The 14,145-nt window shown below is 39.2% G+C and overlaps 1 pseudogene; it reads left to right on the top strand.

The window, feature by feature from the left end:
- Positions 1-12,208: 12,208 nt before the first annotated feature.
- LOC148022445 (protein SHOU4-like) lies at positions 12,209-13,657 on the top strand (annotated as a pseudogene).
- The last annotated feature ends 488 nt before the right edge of the window (positions 13,658-14,145 follow it).

The raw sequence follows: 14,145 nt of genomic DNA, 5'->3' as shown, positions 1-14,145 counted from the left end.
TAAATGTTTCTCTTTCAATCAAGGAATTTTTGCATTGTGATTTGGATAAATATTCCAAGGCTTGTGTTGATGGCAAATGAATGGCAGGGGTCTGTAATGACAAGTTGCCATGGGAATACAGGAATGTTTTTCTAGAAGATAATATTAGGGCTGATTGCTTTGATTGTGCTTGAATTTTAATTGGATTAATTAAGGAAGGATATTTTGCATGCGTGGATCATCTCCAAGATCACATCGTGGATTATCCCAAGAGGGCACTGCTCGATTCACAAGCCAATGGTCGAGTGGTGAAAAGGCCAACCAGGGAAATGGCATCTCACTCCTAGACCGCTTGTGGGTCAGGTGAAGCTCTAGACACCCCTTGCCTGTCCAGAATGGAGTTGGAGATCCCCGTGAGCCCAATGTCTGGGACGTTGGAAGATCCTTTTCTAGATAAAGGATGGAAATTTCGGTGCCATGTGATTTGGACCGGGTACTTCTGTTGGACAGAAGGGATACATAATTCTCTTGTATGGGCAGGAGACAAAGATTAATTTAAAGATAAGTTAAGGAACTTGTTTGATAAAAGGACTGTTTGTTTTGTTTTTGTGCATGTGTTGTAAATTACGTGAACGAACTCTATGCCCTAAAAGGCTTAATTCATGAAGTTGATTGTAAATGTCGCACATAAATGTGGTAGGACCTAATTAGACAACTAAAGCTATCAAGGGAAGCGAGTGGACGGAATCCCCCGATGGGTCCGTCCTACGGCTGGGTGGTCCCAGAGAACTGGGAGGCTTCTCACAAGGATTTACCGTCGGATGACTTTAGGTATTGTTAAGTTAGAACCCAATTCATGCCATTTTAGGGGATCAGAATGGGACTATGCCCTACGGCAGAGAGGTTGAGAGCGGTGTATCCCTCTCATTTCCCATTCTCTATGAACCAAGTGCAGCATAAATCCGCTTCGACTCTATTGTTCCTACTCAAAGTGGGTCATCTAGAGCTGGATGCTAGCTACTTCCTAGAGACTTGGCTGATAGGAAAGAAACCCTGACTTCAGGTTGGTCCTAAGTGGGAACAGCCGGATACTTCCGCTTCGGGGAAAACTCGGAAAGACCTAGATCGCAAACCCTGTGACATTCCTTGTGAGTGCCAGGTGGCTCTTTCTAGACTCCCCTCCCGATGGGATGCTAAGACATGTCCCACAAGTGGTCAAGCAGACATGTTACATGGAGGCTAATAGGGGGGCTTGCAGGAGCACTTGTCAGTCACCTGCTTCATCAACAGCACCCATCAATAGCATTATGAAGTTTGTGATCAACCCCAGCAATGCCATCAAGAGCATCATCAATGATTAAGTGCCCATGACCAAAGCCAGCATGCAATTGCAATAGTATCAAGTTCAGGACCACCCCCAACAATGCCATCAATGCTATCATTAATGATCGAGTGCATGTGACCAGATCCAGTAGTCAAAAAAAGCAGAGTCAACAGAGGTTAGTAGCTCCTTTTGAAGGAATACATAAGGCATTCATTGATAACAAAAAATATGAGTTTCAGCATCGTAGTGGCCATACAAATAATGTGTTTTGCATGAGTGAAATGATTCCAAGTACAGGGTGTTTTCTTTTCCATAATACATGGCTTGAAATCACATTATCCCCAATAAGAGTTGTGTTGAATGATAATGGAACCCCCTATGTGTACAAACTCAATAATAAAAGGAAGTAGGGTTATTACAAACTCTATAAACTAGGGAACGGTGCCATGCCCTAATTTAGAGAGAGAGAGAGAGAGAGAGAGAGAGTAGCCTTCTCATTGGCAAATATGAATCACTCAAAACATGTTGTTGGGTGTTTGGAAGGACTCCATAATGTTCAAAGATCAATTATCAATGTTTCTTTAGGTAAAAGATTATTGTGTTGTCCGCTATTAGAGGAAATGAGGGTTTTATCCCATACTAATATTATAATAAAATGCTTGAATCTTTCAAGGACTTTTTTCTTCTGTGATTCAATCCACCATTACATGACGTGACATTTATATTGATGGTAGAGTTCAAACTAATGGATGCATATATGGTTGCTTTGTCTCAACCTTTTCCTTGGCATGCAAACATCAAGCCACATAGAGTTACATGTAATATGATTGGCCCCTCTACCCTACAAAGTAAAATGGTTGAGTGAAAGTAAAGGGGAAAAAACTAAAAGCCTTGCACTACTGGATAGTAGGGAAATTTTACAAGGGTATAATATCTTTTACAAGATTTTTCTTAGGTAATGTTAAATAAATTGTTTGATCGGTATACTTTTTAGGGTTATTACTTTCATTGTAGGATTTATTGCATGTGTAAATCTACTATTTCCATATGATCAATACATGTTTATATGATTGCACTTCGCACAAGTTAAGAGGCCATAGTTCTCACCTAGTGTACTTGGTTTGTGCATGCCATTGTTAATGTCATTTCTATGCACAAGTGATCACATGCACACCTTAGGAACATTTAATATGGGTCGTCATAGTGTTTAGGAGTACTTTTCTATCCCCCATATAAAGCTCACATTTTTCCTGTATCTAAACATTAGTTATTGTCTAGTATACTTGGTTTGTATGTGTACTTGTAGTTTCATTCACAATAAGAAGAGTGTTTCAAGCCGCATTAGAATATCTCTCTCTCTCTCTCTCTCTCTCTCTCTCTCTCTCTCTCTCTCTCTCTCTCTCTCTCTCTCTCTCTCTCTCTCTCTCTCTCTCTCTCTCTCTCTCTCTCTCTCTCTCTCTCTCTCTCTCTCTCTCTCTCTCTCTCTGACTCTGCAATACGTATCTCTAACCGGTGCCCGTAGTATATGAGATTCTTTCTCTTCAATTATCTTTTGAAGGTGTTTAACTTCTGAAAATATTGTATATAAGACCATTGAACGTTAATTAAACCAATACATAACCCATCATGATAGTCCAAATCATACACGATCCTTGATTGGAGTACCAAGTTCTAACATATGACATGACCTTATATATAGTTCAAAACCTTTTTGGAACTTTCAAATGGCATTCATTCAAGAGAGAATATATCCTTTACACTATGGCTACGTAGTACTTTACACTATTGCTTTTGCAAATGGATTACACTAAACATGGTATCCATGTCCCAAGTCCATTTGGCTTGGCACTACAGGATACTATATTTAGTTTCATTATTTTCACATCTAAAGAGACATAAAGTTTACATAATCTTATTATGCAAGGTGTTACCCAATGTAGTAACTATACATAAACTACTCATAATCTAATAGGAGCCTAATGCACGATCCAACAGAGAATATTACTACAGAGATATAAAGATTATTGATGAAGCATGAGGTTGATCAATTTATGGAGTTTAGGAAGAATAGCTAGTGATGACTTGCACTAAAGATGGTATCTATGTCCCATGTCTTTATGATTTTGGCACTAACGAATATCATATCTAGTGTGGTTAATCTATATACAGAAAAATATAACTAATGTTAAAAAATGCTAGTAGATTTTATCTTTGTGCTTATTAACACTACATAATTGTTCATATACTCATTTCAAAGAAAGTACTTGATAATCCATATTAGTATCTATCTTAAGCTCAAAATTTAAGAGTAAATTTTTGACTACATAAGATGGGAACACAGACACACACACACACACACACACACAAAGAGAGAGAGAGAGAGAGAGAGAGAGAGAGAGAGAGAGAGAGAGAGAGAGAGAGAGAGAGAGAGATAGACAAAGATCTTATCAATGTGCTCTATTGGTTTCACCTTTTAGGTATGGATGTTGAGGGAAAAACAAGTGTCCAAGGTAATATGAGTAAATTGGATAAAAAGATACTTTTGGAAAAATGCAGATACGTGCTATTTAGAGAAATATGCTCTATGAAAGAAGAAGAGATGAGAGATGCTTGTTAGAATATCGAAAAAAGAGACATATAAGATATAATGTGATTTCACAAATTAAAAAAATGTACAAAACCCAAGGACTGCATGTTCAGTTGAAAGTATGGATTTGGATGCTATTTCCATGAGATGGATCTCTAGCATGATTGGAAATCTTATAGAAATTTGGAACACTAGTAAGCCTAGCTTCCAACAAGATTTTGATGTTGGAAAAATACATGCATGGGATGCATTGTATGTGGAAGCACGAGTTGCAGAATCAAAATCTGATCGAAGCTTAAGCAAGTCAATTTCATGGGATAAAAAGATGTGGTCTGCATATGTTGCTATGGAACAAAATTTTATCTAAAGTACATGACATTCAAAGTAACTATGCACGTATGTCTCATGTGTACTCTACGACATATCTGAGTGAAGATGAGATAGTTCTAGGGGAAAAACTAGGAAAGAGTGCTTGTGGTGTGGTATTCAAAGTAAAGGTTATAGGAGCAGCAAGATTTTATCACAACAAGATCTATGCAGGAAAGTGTTATAGAGGAAAAGACTATATAAGGCAATAGAACAACGAAGAGAGATAGTGATGTAGATTAAACATCCAGTGTTAGTACGTGTGATTGCAGCGACTGCAGAAGAAACTCTATGGACCATAACACCATATTTTAATGGTGGAAATCTTTTAAGTTTCATGACTCAACTGCCTACACCTTGTGGTCGCTTTACAAGGTTATTTCATGCTTGGGGTACAGATAAAAGAAGGCGTGATGAAAAAACTCAATGGAAAAGTTATAAAATAGTGCAAATAAATATATTTTGCAAATGTATCACATCTATTATACATGCATTAATTTTGGGAATGTGTCATTTGCACAAAGCAAGGTGGTTACACACATATCTACATCCTGGCAATATTGTATTAGATTTTGTTGGTTATGTTTGTCATGTGGGAATTATAGATTGGGGAACAACTTTGGATTTCTCAGAGAAAAGAAAGGCATTTTCCAAGCCACATCGAGGGTGTGTAGATAATCATGAAGTGTATGCAAAAAAACTACAGCAATGCAAAGTAGACCATATATGGAGAAAATGGTTAGCAGCTGAGTTGAAAGACACCACATTGAAGGGTTGTTATAGCCCACAGACTGATGTTTATGCTCTTGGCTGGATACTACGGGAGCTTTGCTATTTCTATGAGGATGCTTCTGATAACTTTGATGTAACGAAAGTTATCTCTCCATCCTTGATAATGATTAGACACATGCCTGATATTTTTGGAGGTAAAATGATGACTGTAGATCCCTCAAAAAGGGTTTCATTTGACAACATAAATGAGCATATCTGTAAGCACCATGGTTTGAATGGCGAATTGGCTATGCGTCCCTTGGAAGAAATGGAGCCAAGATTTATCTAAATATAGTTTTACATCATCAATACCATGTAGCATGACTTGTAACTAGTTTTACTTTATTGTCTAGAGATGCATATCCTTTTGGAAATTTTCATATGTTAGAAAGTGTGCTCTTTATTTTGTATGTATCATTTTGAAATGATGTTGTTATATCTCTTATCAAGTTTTTATTCAGTGGAATTATCTTTATTTGAATTTGTATAGATAGTTTGAATTTCTTATTTCACTTTAATCATCATGGATTGTTTGGTTGAGTATCATTAGACTATGTCAAGCGTGCTTTTAGTGCTTCAAGGTTAAGTTAGTTGTTTGTTTATAATTTTTAAGAGAAATCACTTCCATGTCATGATATACAAGAGTATTACTAATTCAAAACACTATTGATAGCCCTAGTGCATATACAAAAGCATTACTAATCATGTCATGATATTATGTAAAACCTTGACAGGTCTGTCCTATGGCAATCAAAAAATGACCCTGTTTGGGGAAGGAAATTACCTAATTTCCTATATGCAATTTGAAAGGTTTTCTAGGTGCAAAATTTGTGGAGAGACTTGAAGCAATAACAACTAAGATTTGTGAAAAATGACTTTGTTTTATGGAGGAACAACATATTTTCTGTATCGAGTTGGAAGGGTTTTTTGTTGGTATATGCTGCCATTGATTCTCTATATTGTCTCTGCGTTCAAACACCATATAAAATGTCAAAGGTTGAGGCCAGAAATTCGAATTTGCTATATGGAGCATGATCCCTATATGGAGTGCAATTTCTTTATGAAGTTAATTTTCTATTTGAAGTAGTTTCCTGCATGAAATAGTTTTCTGTATGAAGTAGAATTGTTGCAGGAAGCAACTATGCAATATCATAGCCAGGGGGATCAGCCTTATTCTATTGCTCTCTATTTTGGATGTTAAATCATAATCCAAATAATATTCTTTGATGATATAAATCTGAGAATCTGGTTGATTCTTGAAGCAGTGGTAGATTGCTTGAAGCAGCATGATGTATATTAAAGGTTTAACTTTGCATTTCTACATTTATGTCAGAGAATTACCCCACCCATCAAATGTTATTTTAACCCACAGCAAATCCAAAGAACTCAAAGAGTTATTGGCAAGACAACAACAAGGATTATTGAAAAATGATGCTGGGCAAGCATGAGGAAATCCCATCCCAGATGAAGAAGTACTTTTTGTGTTTAGAGAGGAAGTCTAGGATTTTGGTACCTCTGTTGGTACCATTACAACATATCATTCTCTCCAAGTCCCATTGAAGATGAAAAATGAATAACTAAATTGGATTATTTTTCAACTCCTCCTGATAGAGCAGCATAAAGATTGTAGCATTTGGTAATAGGGAGTATTGTCTTCTTGAGGAGTTGAGTGATTACAGCAAATAAGTCTCTTACTTTTAGTCCCTTACCACCAATAAAGAAGAAGAAGCCAAGAGCTATGAATCCTAATCCACCACTTAACACTAAGGTTAGGGCATCTACGTTCCTTTGGCAAAAAGAAAGATCCTGATTGCCATGTTGCATAGTTTCAAACAAGATGTGTGGCCAGTGGTTTTAATGATATGTTTGGGGATCAGGTCAAATTACAACAGTTTGCAGTAAGCTTCAAGGGTAAAGCCATGGATTGGTACGATACTCATGATGCTAGATATTTCACAATATATGATAATCTTAAGAATGTTTTTCTCAGCAGATTTAGAAAATATAAGACTGCTCAAGATATTTTTAAAAAGTTAAAGAAAATCAAGCAAAAGAATATGTTAGTTCAAGATTATGCAAGAAATTTCAAGAACATAGTGAATAGGTTGAATCAATAGGATAGGCCTTCATTGGATTTACAATACTCATATTTTGTTAAGGGGTTGGATAAGGTTATTGTAGGAGCCATTGCTAATGTAGAGGTGAAAAATAATAATATCATTGATGCATTGGATGAAGCAACATGAAGCGTGGGAAAAAGGCTTGGTATAAGCAAGTTTAAGAAGAATAGTAATCAGGATTCTTCATGTTCTGATTCAGATGGTTCTGCTTCAGATGATAGTGTTGATGATGAAGATACCTCATCAAGTTTTGAGACAGACTTTGAATGAAGTGATTCAGATGATGAAAGAAGTAAAAGGAGGCAAAGAGGCATAAAAAGAAATCTAAGAAGGATAAGAGTTCTTCTAAGGAGAAGCAGAAGGGGAAAAAGAAAGGAGAAAAGAAAACTTTGGAAAAAAGGCTGAAAAAGAAGATAAAGAAATAACTCTTGGATATGGGAGTTATGACCTCTTCAAGAAAGGGAAAGTCATGTAGTATGTGTTAGAAAGTTGGCCACAAGGCTAGAGAATACTAGCACAACCTAGTAGTGCGGAATACAAGACAACATATAGCACCCCTAATGGCACGTGTAAATCAAATTGTACCAGAAATGGTAAAACAGAGAGGATTTAGAGGTTTTTGGCAGGAAGGGTTAGCCACCTACACAATGGGGCAAGGATCAGTCAAGGCAATGGAATAATGCTCAGCAAAGGCAACAAGGGCTTTACTATTATTGTGCTAGGTAGGGACATATGTTAGGATCTAACTGTAAGTTATGGGTATGCCATAGGGCTGAAAGGGGAATGCAGACCGGAGAGCAACAAGGAATGCCACCAGCAACACTACCCCATGGATAGCAACCACATGCACGTGTAGCAATGGTGTTAGTTGAGATACCCTATCAAGTCACAGATGGCCAAGCACTAAGTCAATCCATAGATCAGAAAACTAGCACAGTAAGTCACAAAGAGGTATTGAATAAGGATGTTTTAGATGTACTGAACCGTAGTTGGGTTGTGAATGTTCGAATTGCATATTTGTGGAAGATTGTCCACATGAGACTATAGTTTTGGCCATTACTAGAGTAAAAGATTAAATGGGAGGATCATGAAAAGGATAGCGAAGTGGTCTCTAAGGAGGTTTTTGAAGTTTCAAAAGAAGCAGCACTCAAAACAGTGTAAAGATACAGAATTGCCCCATGGGGTTCAGTAAACTCAAGTGACCCATGAGGACAAACATTAGGATAGGGTTTTAACAACAGAGCAAACTAGTATGACCAAGATCAAAGTTTTGACCCATGTGAGTCATTTTATGGTTCCCATGAGTTGTTTGCTGCATTGGTTAAATCTTCTTTATAGTTAACTTTGGAACAAATTCTTGATTTGATTCTAGGATTTAAGGAAAAGCTCATTGCAAATATTATATTTAATCAGGATAGGGTATGGAATCATCATGATGGTGATAGTGGATTGATCTCAAAGTGTCAAGCAATAATCCCCACATAGTGGAAGGTGGTAGATTATAAGGTTCCAACCATTCAAGTTGAATACTTGGGTAGTATGTTTGATGATGTACTACTAGATGGAGGTTCAGGGGTTAATATTCTACCTAAAGAACTATATGTGGTACACAAATTGCAAGGACTTGTTGCAGCACCATTTAAATTTAAAATGACTGATCAACGACGACTTCAACCTTTGGGAATATTAAGGAATCAACTCATTCGAGTAAGAGGATTGAAGTTCAAGGTTAGTTTTGTGGTTCTCCGTATGGAAGGCTTAGGAGATTCCTATAATATGTTGTTGGGAAGACCTTGGTTCAAATTAGCCAAGTTGAAACAAGATTGGGGTTCTGATACAATAATTATCCCTCGTGGGGGGAAGGAGGTCAAGTTATCTATTGAGAATCAAGTGATATTGAAGTCTAAATACCATCCACTAGTTGCTCAGACAATTAATGTACCCCATGAGATTGAAGATGATGAGGAGTTTTCTGCAAGCTAATCCTACTGTTATACGAGTGTTTGAAGTGGATGTTGAAAATATTTTATCTCAATATAATGTTTTTCCATCAGTATTACCTTTGGAACATAGTAACTCCATGTAGCAGAATAATGACTCCATAGAGCAAAACATTGATCCATTTCCTCTTCCGTTTACAAATTCTTTATTGGATGATGTAGTGGGCCATGAGATATATAGTTTCTTGGATGGTTTCTCTGGATATAATCAGATCCGCATGCATTTAGATGATATGGAAAAAAGATCCTTTATAATAGAGTGGGGAGCATTTGTGAGTACTGTTATGAATTTTGGGTTAAAGAATGGACCACTAGAATTTCAAGGTGCAGCTTATAAAACATTTGATCCATATCTTACATCTTTCATGAGAGTCTTTATAGATGATTTTTGTGTCTTTGGTAAGTCTCTATTATCACCAAATGAATGGCCAACCAAAAGACATGAACAAAGCATAGAGAGCACGAATGCCACAATGTAGAGAGAAGCTATACTCAAAAAAGACACAGGTGGACACTCACATCCTAATCTATAGTTGGTGTCCACCATATTGAGATAGACATCGCCAAAATAACATATAGACAAGAAAATATACTCAAATAGGAACTCCCAAGTGCATATTGGTATCTAAATCCAATATAATAGCGAAAACAACTATGAAATACTTGACAACCCTAAAACTATCCATATCAAGAAATTAAATAAATATTAAAAGTTTGTAGGACTTATTGGACATTGATAAGATTTTGTCAATAAAGAGGAAAGATTGCGCTATGCCTCCCCCATGGCTAGACGTGGAACCCTACTCCAAGGGGGATTGTTTTGTACTGTTGTGAGGAGCTTTAGACGGGCCTCGATGGTGAGAGGTTGCTCGGTGAGGAATCCATTAGGTAGAAGGAGGTAGGACTGCTAAGGGGGCTTTGGCCATAAATCTCTGGATCCCTCCTAGGAATTGCCTGACCTTCATGTTGTTACGCGAGCCGTGAACGAGAGCAAGCCTCACTCACAACCCGATATTGAGATGTTAAGGAGTGTTGGTTGGGGAAATTGACTTTGTCGGATGCACAACACAACAAAAAGAAATTTTAATGTTTTTCAAATACTATGCGAACCACACACGAAACAAAGAATGCCTCTTGTAGCTCAAAACAATTTAAAACCCGAATGCGAGTGGAGTATCATTTTAACTCAAATTTCAAAAACACCAACAATTTGAAGACAAAACAAAGTGAATTGTATTCTCATACCTTGAAAGCCCTAAGCCGATGCTTAGCACCACAACCTCCAAATTTTCCAACTTCACTAGTTGGCACAACAAGAGTTTCTTCTCTCGCATGCGATCCTCCTCTCACATCTCTCACAAGATATAAGAAGACTCAAAGGGCAACCCCATAATTCTCCACTCTCCTCTCCCTATATAGGAATGTGCATACGTTTGATATTTCCTTTTAGCTTTCTATAAAGCCTAAGGCTTTTTTATACATTTTGCTTTCAGAACGTTAGACTAACCTTAAAAACTTATGCTTTTATGGATAGCTTTTAAAAGTTAACATGCTCGATATACCACCCTTTTGCTTTCGACTTATTACAGGCATCCTAAATCAGCGGCCTGTCCTCCTTGCCCTCTTCTTTGGCTGTTTGCCATTATTTCTTGCTTCTCAAATAATCGTTGCTTTCTTCATAACAGGTGCCATCTTCTACATGTGTCAATAGCCAAACTGCCTGCGATCTGTGTATGCCATCATGATCCGTTAAATCTACACGCAGTTTCTCTACTTTTCTAGCCATAAACACAAGGTTTTCCTCCATTGCACCTCTCTCCTCTGGCAATTCTGTGTTGGCATTCTTCTCAAACTCACGTTGAATCTCCTGCCTGAGGCTCTCCATTTCAGCTTTCATAGTTGGAACCTGCTGAGCATCAGTGCGAACCCTCACTAGCTCTTGTGTTATTTGTTGCACCTGTGCATTTAACTCTTGACAAGATACATGAAGCTTTTGAGCATCAGCTTGTACTCTCTGTAGTTCAGCCTTCAAGGGCTTAATATTCTGTGGTTCAGCTTCCATCTTGGCAATGGCTGCTCCACGTTCCGCCATCCATCCACCTTTGAATAGCTCGTTCAATCTTCCTCCTCTCAAAGAACTTGACATTCTGATATCGGAGTGCCATCTTCTGTTCAAGTTCAACATGGCCATGGAGTTCAGCTTGCTTCTTCAAGTCTTCTAATCTCTTCTGTTGAGCATTCTTTACCTCCACTGGTAAAGCCTTTCTGAGAAGGCGCTCAATAGAATGGATTTGATTTTTCATGGACACGATCTTGGCCTTCTTCTCGCTATCTCTAAGGCCCACCTGCCAGACGCTCTTCTGTTCTCCTCCTCTCACACAACTAGCCCAAACTAGCTTTCTTACGAGCTCCTCCAGGCATCTGCCATATCTATCCACATACAATCTGTACGCTGACTCGGACCCATACACCCCACCATATTCTACACCTTGTCCTCCTATATGTCATTCCAAAGAGGATCCTTGATTCCAAGAGGTCCAGCAGGAATTTCAAGCTGATGTTCAATACCTTTGTTTAGTACTGTAGAAGGAGGATCCTCCTCATCTTCATATCCCACTTGAAGGATTCTAGGTCCATTCATTGCCAAGAATGCCCTGCGTCCACCCTCCTCTCAAGGCTTCAAGGAATCCCACAAGCTTCTGCACGAACAGACCTTCTCATTTGTCTGACTCGTAGACCTGTAGCAAGTGTCTGGCTCCAGCTTCTAACTCTCTCAGATTTTGGCAAGCAACATGACCTACAACATGTTTACCAATTTTCATGGTTTTGGTTTGTTGATCCTAGCTTTCTTTTTCTTTTGGCACCGGTTTTGGCTTTATATTTTGATATCATGACTTCTTCCTCTTGGTGTGTTAGCTATATATAGTCTGTCTATATATAGTGCCCCAAGTTAACAATATATAGTCTGTCTATATATAGCGCCCCAGGTCCCCTCTATATATTCTTATCATGTGTGCTCAGTTTACACACTTTTGGGGTTCCACTTCCGATGTCCCATATCTCTCTTCTCTCCTCTCTTCCTTTCGTCTCTCGTCTTCCTCGCAGTTTCCAACATGGTATCGGAGCCCAGCAACACCTGCGAGAGATGGCAGCACGCTGCTGACCCTATGAGGCCTAAGCCTATAACTCCAACGGGAAAGACAGGCGAGGGCAAAAGCTAGAGACGAGGACAAGACGATGGGGCAGAAGAATAAGATCACGATCACCAATGACAAGAGGGCGGCTCCATCGCATCCTTGATCTTCTTCTTGTCTGCGGCATTCGGCTTGTCAGCTATCTTCTCGTCCCGCATGTTGTATGCGTAGTTCTCCAGCGAGTTCTTATCTCCACCTTCTTCTTGAGCTCCGGGATTAGCCGCGGGATGAAGGGGGAGTTCTGGTCAGTGGCGTCACCGTCGGAATTTATCAGTGTCGAGGCTCCCAAGGTGAAAAATTCGGGCCCTATCCATGGTGGCGCGGCAAGAGCAGGCTCTTTCAGAGTCGCATCTTCCAACTCAGGGCCCCTATCAGGCGGCAATCCTCCGCAGGACTCAACATCTGGGCCTACAGGTCACCAGGGGTCAAATTCAGGGCCCCTGTCTCGAAATTTTGACCCTGCAAAAGCAAATCTGAAGACTTCGGGTCCCCTCTCTTGCCAGAATTCGGGGCCGCTAGCTCCCAATCTCCCTGCCACAGGCCTTATCACATCAGGTCCTGTCTCATCAGGTCCGCTATCTTCATCAAGAACTTCCAGGAAGTATTCAGGGCCCATTGATGGAGGCATACCAATCAGGGTTGCAAGCAATCCAGCTGTGAGCAAACTGACTATTGATCAGAGCTACTCTTTTACCCGGAACTTCCCTCGTGTTATTCTCTGGACTGTTGTGCCTCCCTTCGTCATTGGTTTTGTTGCTGGTGGCTTCATACTGGGAGCCGTTCACAATGCAGTATTGCTAATTGTGGTAGCTTGCCTTTTCTGGTGCTGTGGTGATGCTGCTGACTTGGAACACTTGTGTTGGTGAAGGTGCTGTTACAGGTTTCGTCACCAACTATCCTGATTTTGGGTTGGACCAGGCTAAAGATGGCCAATATGTGAAAATCACTGGTCAGCACTAACGATGATGGTGATGGAGACGAAGAGTATCCAGCCTGCTGTCCATAACGGAGCCAGTCGGTGAGGTTGCGATAGTCACGGTCGAGCTGTTGGCGGAGGGAGGCGAGTTCTTGGGCGAGGTGGGTAAAGGTCTACCCTAGAATCCTAGGGTTTAAATCTCCTTTTGGAAGAAGGGAAGCTTGGAAACAGCAGATGATTAGCGACCAACAGAGAGGTTTAAGTGTGCACGCCGTCAAGACCTCCGTGAGCATATAGAGCAGATGATTAGGGACCAACGGAGAGGTTGAAGTGCGCATCTATGCGTCTGCTTCTATTGTTTTGTCTCCTTCTAAAACGCTAATAGTTACTTACCACTAAATGCCAGGAAGGAATAGTTTAAGGTAAAGTAAAGTTGATCCTCTAATATCTTTATATGTGTGTATTTCCTTTGGCTTACAGTTTGCCTCGTTTTGGTCCTGTTTTGAGTTCAAGAGTAGTTTCTCAAGCTGATTGTTATCTATGGTAGTAATTCAAGGTACTCACTGTGAGAGTTTCTTAATGTCTTGACTTTTACTCAAATTCATGATGATCGTCCTCGTTCGTTATTCTAGCTAATGAGGGTCTACTCATTGTGAGAGTTTCTTAATGTCTTGACTTTTACTCAGATTCATGATGATCGTCCTCGTTTGTTATTCTAGCTAATGAGGGTCTATATTCCAGTTGATGAGGGTCTATATTCCAGCTGATGACACATTATTTTGTTTATATTCTTTCCAGCTGATGAACATCTATATTCTTGTTGATGACAAATTGTTTTATTTATATTATTCCAGCTGATGACAAATTGTTTTATTTATATTCTGTTCA

The sequence above is a fragment of the Lygodium microphyllum genome, chromosome 17 (genome assembly GCF_053477565.2).
Source record: "Lygodium microphyllum isolate KBCC chromosome 17, Lygodium_microphyllum_v1.1.10, whole genome shotgun sequence".
Classification (NCBI taxonomy): domain Eukaryota; kingdom Viridiplantae; phylum Streptophyta; class Polypodiopsida; order Schizaeales; family Lygodiaceae; genus Lygodium; species Lygodium microphyllum.
The sequence above is the reverse complement of the archived record's forward strand: the minus strand, read 5'-3'. Positions and strand labels throughout refer to the sequence as shown.